Genomic DNA, 7145 nt, shown 5'->3' on the forward strand with positions numbered 1-7145 from the left:
CATAGAATTTAGAAAATGTCCTGTGGGGAAAACCCACTGTGAATTTGAAATTCCTTAAAGTTTACAAATTCCTGTTCCACCCTGTGTGACCACTAAAAGTTTCTTTTCACAGGAGCCGAGAATCCATGTCTAATCCGAGTCTGATTTTTAATCCAGCACCCAGAGTCAGCAAGTGTCTGTAGCAGAGAGTTGGCTGGCTATCATCCTGTCTCCTGTGAATTATTTTTCCTTTTTCTGAAATTTTAATAACTGCTGTTCATCCATCTTGCTTCCACAGCTCTCTGATGCTTTTAAAATGATGTAGTCAATTTTTCTTAATCATTACAGTGAGGGTATGTCCTGCCTTGACCTGCTACACCCTTCTCAGAAGTAGTTCTCAGCTCACTTTTCAGCTGTATCAGTATCTCTCATGTGTAATGATACATAGCCTAGGAGAGTTTGCATTTTAAAGATAAATATGTCCTGTATTTAATTCATATGTCTTCATCTAGAATATGAACAATGTGGTTCTTCTACATTTACTTTTTTTAAGCAAGGCTTTTCTTTTACTGCTTTTTCCTGAGAGATACAACCATACTTCCTCTCCTCACTTTAAAGGCATATGATTTAGTCACACCTCATTTTTGTGTTCTATGGATCATAAAATCCATCTCCTTTTGATTATCCAAAAATGATCATTTTTTTTTCTCACTAGGAAAAAGAAGCTAAAGGAAATGAATTTTTGAAAGGGGATCAGTTACTGGTTTCAAGCTTTGAATGTCATTTTCATCCTGAGATTAAATTTTCTCAAACCCTAGGTTTCATTGCATTCTTTGTATTTTACGTGAGGGAATTATGATTCAACAGCAAGCTTTGCACAGTTCTTTTAATACGCACAGAGTGCACAGTGCACTGGGTACCAATGATTCCCTCCACCCATCTGATCACTCACAAAAACATATTTTTAAATAGGCTAAATTTTGGAAAACTCCACAGAAGAAATAATTTCTCAGCATTTCTACTGTTCTTTTTATTTGAGCTTCACTTTTTAGTTCAAGGATAGAGCTAGATACTCGTGATCCAATGATGAGTAAAATTTAGACCATGCCTATGAGAAGTTCAAAACTGAGTGAGGGGAAATTGACGTTGTGACATAATAAGAAATACATATTTGGTTGCTGACCCTGGTTCCTGGCACAGAGTTCCTAAAACCTTTGGAAATTTCTCAGGAATAGGGGTGAGAATATAGTCTTTTATTGCACTCAAGAAGCCCCTTTCAATCATACCTGAGTTTATGCTGATGAGGTCACTCTTGGAGGATGGTTGCCAGGGGAACTAACCATGTGATTAGAGGCTTGGAACTTTCAGCTCCATCACCCTCACCTCCAGAGAGGAGAGAGGCTGGAGAGTGAGTTTAATCACTCATGGCTAATGATTTAATCAGTGATGCCCGTTATAACGGAACCTCCATAAAACCCTAAAACAATAGGTTTCGAGAGCTTCCAGGCTGGTGAATTCATCGAGGTACTGCAGGGAGCGGCGTCCCTAGAGCGGGCGCGGAAGCTGCTCACAGCCCTCCCATACCTTGCCGTATGCATCTCTTTCATTTGGCCGGCCTTGGACTGTATCTTGTTATAAAACTTAATAACTTGTTAGAGTAAATAAATGATTTTCCTAGGTTCTTTGACCTATCCTAGAAAATTATGGAACATGAAGAAGAGGTCACGGGAATAGCTGGTTTGTCAGGAGTATGGGAGGCCTGGACTTACGATCGGCAGCTGAAGTGGAGGCAGTCTCGTGGGACCAAGCCCTTACCTGTAGGGTCTGTGCTAACTCTGGGCTGTTAATTTCAGAACTGAATTGAATCACTGGACACCCAGTAGGTGTCCAGAGAGTTGAAGAATTGGTTGTTGGTGTGGAAAACACCTACACATTTGGATTTCCTCCTCATGTTCCATGATTTTCTAGGGTAGCTCCAAGAACCCAGGAAAATCATTTACTTATTATAACAAGTTACTAAGTTTTATAACAAAATGCAGCTCAAGACAGGTCCAATGGAAGAGATCATACAACAAGGTCTGGGAGGGGTGTGAGCAGCTTCCCTGCCCTCTGCAGGCAGGCCACCCCTGCAGTGCCTCAATACATTCACTGACCTCGACAATATAGAAAAATGTGGGTTTTTTTCCCCATCTGACACAAAAAATGCAATTTTAAAATATTATAGTGAGCTGTGATTAGTACAAGGTGCTGCGATTCACTAATGAGAGGCAAGAGTACTAACGACAAGAATAGAACCATGAGGCAAAAGGACATGGAAAGGTGAGTTGACAGGGATGGAAGAAAGAACAGAACATTCTTGGAGGTAGAACTTAAGGTGGAGCAGATTATATTATCTTTGGACGTCTGGTAAAGGCCGGGCAATGGAAAGAGAGAATCATCCATGATTTCGTTATCTACTTCACAAGGTTGTCCTGGACCCATTCAGTGGTCAGGTTTTTCTTTCTCTTTGATCAAACCTTTCTCAATGCAACTATAAATTCTCCAATGCAGAGCATTTCTTATCGGCAGCAATCATACCTAGTATATATCTACCGTATTCCAAAAGAAGGAAGGCAGGCAAGCTGGCTCTTCTCTGCGGGGGCATTCTAATCTTACATAGTTTTTCTCAGTGAGTTTCATTTCTCCTCTGCCACTAGAGGGAAATGTCAACATTGTTTCCTTCCTATAGCCAGAGGAAATCTTCATAAAGAAGAGTTTCTGCCCCCACCCTGAAGTGCTTCTTTCTGTTGAACAGCATTCAGCATGAATCACATTTTCAAACTTCTTCCAGCTAGCTCTTGAAAAACAAAGCGGCATCTTAATAATGTGCGAAATGTCATGAACTAACTCATACGTCTGCTGTTGATAGTTCTCATTCTTTTCTCTTTTTATTCCTTAGAAACCATATCCTATTGCAGCTGCTCTCCCTGCACCCAAACACACACACACACACACACACACACACACACACACACACTCACACCTCACATCCCCACATCACAGGCTAGCAAGAAGTTATTTTTTTCCTTGTGTACTTTATTCTCTTTTCAAAAACATGGCTAGGAGCTCTGAGGAAAAGAACGGAAATCTTTTTTCCCAGTTATTCTTCCTAAAAATGAAAAAAATTTAAAATACATGTAAAAATATGTTACATTTTGAGAGAATGTGTTAGTCAGGGCTCTCTGGAGGAGAGGATTTTAGGAGATGGTGGGGGGAGAGAGAGAGATTTATAAGGAATTGGCTCATGTGATTATGAAGGCTGACAAGTCCCAAGATCTGCAGGTAGCAAGCTGGAAACCCAGGGGAGGAGATGTTTCAGTTTGACTTGTGAGTCCGAAGAACAATGTCCTGGTTCAAAGCGGCTGGGCAAGAGGAGTTCCCCTCTATGCACAGGAGGCTCAGCCTTTTTGTTCTGCGTAGGCCTTCAACTGATTGGGTGAGGCTCACCTTGCCAGGGAGGGAGATCTTCACTCAGTCTACTAATTCAAACGTTAATCTCATCCAAAAATGCCCTCACAGAGACACCCAGAATAATGTTTGACTAAATGTCTGGGGACCCCGTGGCCCTGTCAAGTTGACACATGAAATTAACCATCACAGAACCTTCAATTCTTTAAGAATTATACTGTGCTGTATCCAGGACACTGTTTGCAGAAAGAATAGTAGAAATGATCTTTCTCAAACAAAGGGGATCCGTACTGTTCAAGATTGAGCTCTACCGTCTGGACCCTTCCCCCAACCCTAGCATCATCAGGCCTCCCAGGACAATGATAGCGATTCCCCTTTCAGTATAGCGGGTTGTGCTCAGTGGGACACACACCCCCAGGCAGAATTGTTAGGTGACCAGATGTCTCAGGGCAAGGCAACCTTGGAGTACCTAACTCTGAAAGGTAGATGGTCCCAGATATATGTTTTAGAGGTGATTGTTTTCAAGATAAACTGCAGAAGATGTCTCCCCACTTTGTGGGGTTCTGTTCTGTATTGAGGAGCAGCTGGCTACCTTATATTTGAAATTTGGTAACAATAAATAAAACATGAAACATAAATTTAGGAACGAGAAACTAGCATCTTAATAGAAAACTGGAATCTAAGTAGAAGAGTGTTTACCAGGGTGGGCAGGGACAGAGTAGGAAGATGTTTGTCAAAGGATACAAAACTTCAGTTATACGGGAGAAATGAGAGGTCTGTTGTACAACATGGTGACTATAGTTAATAACAATGTATTGTATACTTAAAAATTGCTAAGAGAGTAGATTTTAAATGTTCTCACCGCAAACAACTGACAAGAATGTGAGGCAATGCATATGCTAATTAGCTTGATTTAGCCATTCCATAGTGTACACATTTCAAAACATTATATTGTACACCGTAACTATTATATATACAATTTTATTTGTCAATGAGATAAATAAGTGTATAAATAATAAGAGAAGTAGAAGCAGACAAAAGAGAACATACTGGTGGTAAGTAAGCCAACATTACACTAGAGACCTGAAGGAGGGAAATACCAGAATAGGTCACCATGTTCACTTTTTTCCCTGCCATTAATGCATGTTTACTGTTTGCTATATGCTAGTCTAAATTTATATGCATTATTTTAATCGTAACAACCACTTTATAAAGTAGGTACTACTGTTATCACTTGGGGACTGAGGCTTAGATATAGTAAAGCAACTTGAATAATGTTCCATAATTTGGAGACCTGAGATCTTAAATCAATTTACCTGTTCCCAAGAGCTATGTTCCTATTGCTATGGTATGTTGCCTTGTATTTACAAAGAAAGTTTTTGGATATAAATTAAAAGGCTGTCTGACTATACTGCCAAAGTGCTCCCAACCGAATCTCTTTGGAGAAGCATTATTTTTACTCCAGTGGGTACAGGTATAGAATGGGAAAGTCAAGCCAACATTTCCAGTGTTGTTCCACCCTACAACTTTCTTATCAAGGCTTCACTTATGAAACAGTCAAAGTAATCAGTTACCTAACTTCTCAACCTCAGCTTTCTAATCCATAGAATAGGCTTAATGCCTACCACTAATTGGATTGCTATTAGGTGAAAATGAGATAATTTATGTAAAATTCTAGTACAGTTCCTTTCTCTACTGGCCCATACACATCCCAATGTATACTCCCTCAGCCAAGCTACATTAGACAACCTGCAAGTAAGTTGTATGGAATTCCCGTGGTATGCAATCAAAACTCATATTTCTGAGAGCCCATTAAAGTTCCAAGGGCTCTCCATTTAGGTTTAGATACTTCCTAGGAGAGGATCCACTCAGTAAATAGCATGTTCTAGGAAATGACAAACTAGAACAAATTCTATCTGTGTCTTAAAACACTGCTTTGTTCTTCCCTGCCTATCCTGCCTACTGCTGATTGGTCTCTCACAACTAACATAAGGTCCTTTACTTTACTTTTTGGTGATGATTTTCTAAGGATCTAGCTCTCAAGATGGAAATTCCCAACTTGGAAGGTGTCATTATTTCCTGTCATTGCTGTTTCATTTTAGGGTGCTCTGAAATTTCACATGCAAATATTGTTTTCAAAAATTTAGATCTTGAATTCAAAACAACTAAAATGAATGTTGTCCAAATATATTCTAATCTTTGAAAACATTATGGCAATCTGCCCACATTTCTGATAACTGAAAACATCCTAGTATATTGCAACACCATTCCAACCCGTTGCTTTGGATCTCAGCCAAAGAAAGTCTCTCACCATTCAGCATTGCGAAGTGACAACTGACTTCTAGTCAGCAAGAAAAATACATGTCCACAAAGAATTTTATTAGACTCTTAATCATACGCTACCTATGGGATTGCTGATGTTCCCAATGAAGTAGAAATTTATACAGTAGACTTTCCTTTAACTAATGATGATAGGAACTTCTGAGTACTTCGGCCTTGCTTTCATTGGAATTCTTCTTTCTGTCTTTCTCTGTTTTCCTTATGTGATCTAAAAGTGAGAATCAAACATTTTAGAAGATTATTTCTCCTAGAAACCTATGGGAAAATCTGTATTTGGTGGGAGTGGAGGTAGGATTATATATTTGTTTGACCTGAATGGGGTTGTTGTACCTTGATCTGAGGAACGTATCTGATGAGTCCACAACAGAATGAATTTCTGGTGGGGAGTACAAATCAGGGGGTGTCCTTGAACAGGGTCCAGGTACAGAGGTGTCAGGCTGGACACTGGACAAAGTTTCCTGCCTTCTTCAAACTGTAGCAGAGTATTTAAACTACTAAGTCCTTATAGCGGGAGTTAGATGAGTCTACTCAGGTGATGCAGAAGTGGACCCTAAGACAGGGATGTTTACGAAGGTGATTTATCATGGAAGTGCACTCAGCAGTGGATAAGGCAGGGGTGGAAAATAAGGATATAGTCTCAGCCGTGACTAACTTCAGCCTGTGTCACACAGAGAATTCTGGAGAATGAATTCTACCACAAAGTTAGTCTCACTTTGAGACAAGGGAAGTGGTACTATATATGCCCTGTCAGTTATGGGTGGCTGGCCACCTGGGGGAGGTGGCTTCTCTCCGAGGACAGTTCTGTGGGTAAGAAGGACTGCCGTGAAGATTTTCAGAAGTGACACCTCTGGCAACCCAGCATCACTGAGGATGGCTAAGAGACCATGGTAGTGAACTGAATAGCTGGGGAATAAACTCAAAAGAAAAGCACTCCTCTCTCAAAACAAAGATCTCCAGCTACTTACAAGCAGTAAACTGGTGGCTCAAGGGCCAGAGAGAGATTTGGTTGCCCACAATGTGTGAAAAGCAATTTGTTGAATTAGTTGCTATTTAAAATACTGGGAGGTTAACATTAACATCTTAGTGTCTGGTTTATCTTCAAACCCCAAACTGTCTGGCGATACCTGGCTTGTGTTGGTGTTTTAAGTCATGAACTGCCAGCCTTCAAACACTTCCTCAGCTATACAGCTTAGTGTTCTGTTAGCAGCAAGAGAGCATATTTGGATATGCTAGCATGGTGCGCTTGTTGTATGCACACCGTGAAAGAAATACAAATGTGAATAATAGAGTGAACCATAAGATGATGAAGTTCTATCCTTTTTACAGGGCTGCTTACTAGCCTAGAATGTCATTGAGATGAGAATATTGGCCCCTTCCAA

The sequence above is a fragment of the Propithecus coquereli genome, unplaced genomic scaffold, assembly GCF_000956105.1.
Source record: "Propithecus coquereli isolate 6110/MARCELLA unplaced genomic scaffold, Pcoq_1.0 Scaffold56, whole genome shotgun sequence".
NCBI classification, from domain to species: Eukaryota; Metazoa; Chordata; class Mammalia; order Primates; family Indriidae; genus Propithecus; species Propithecus coquereli.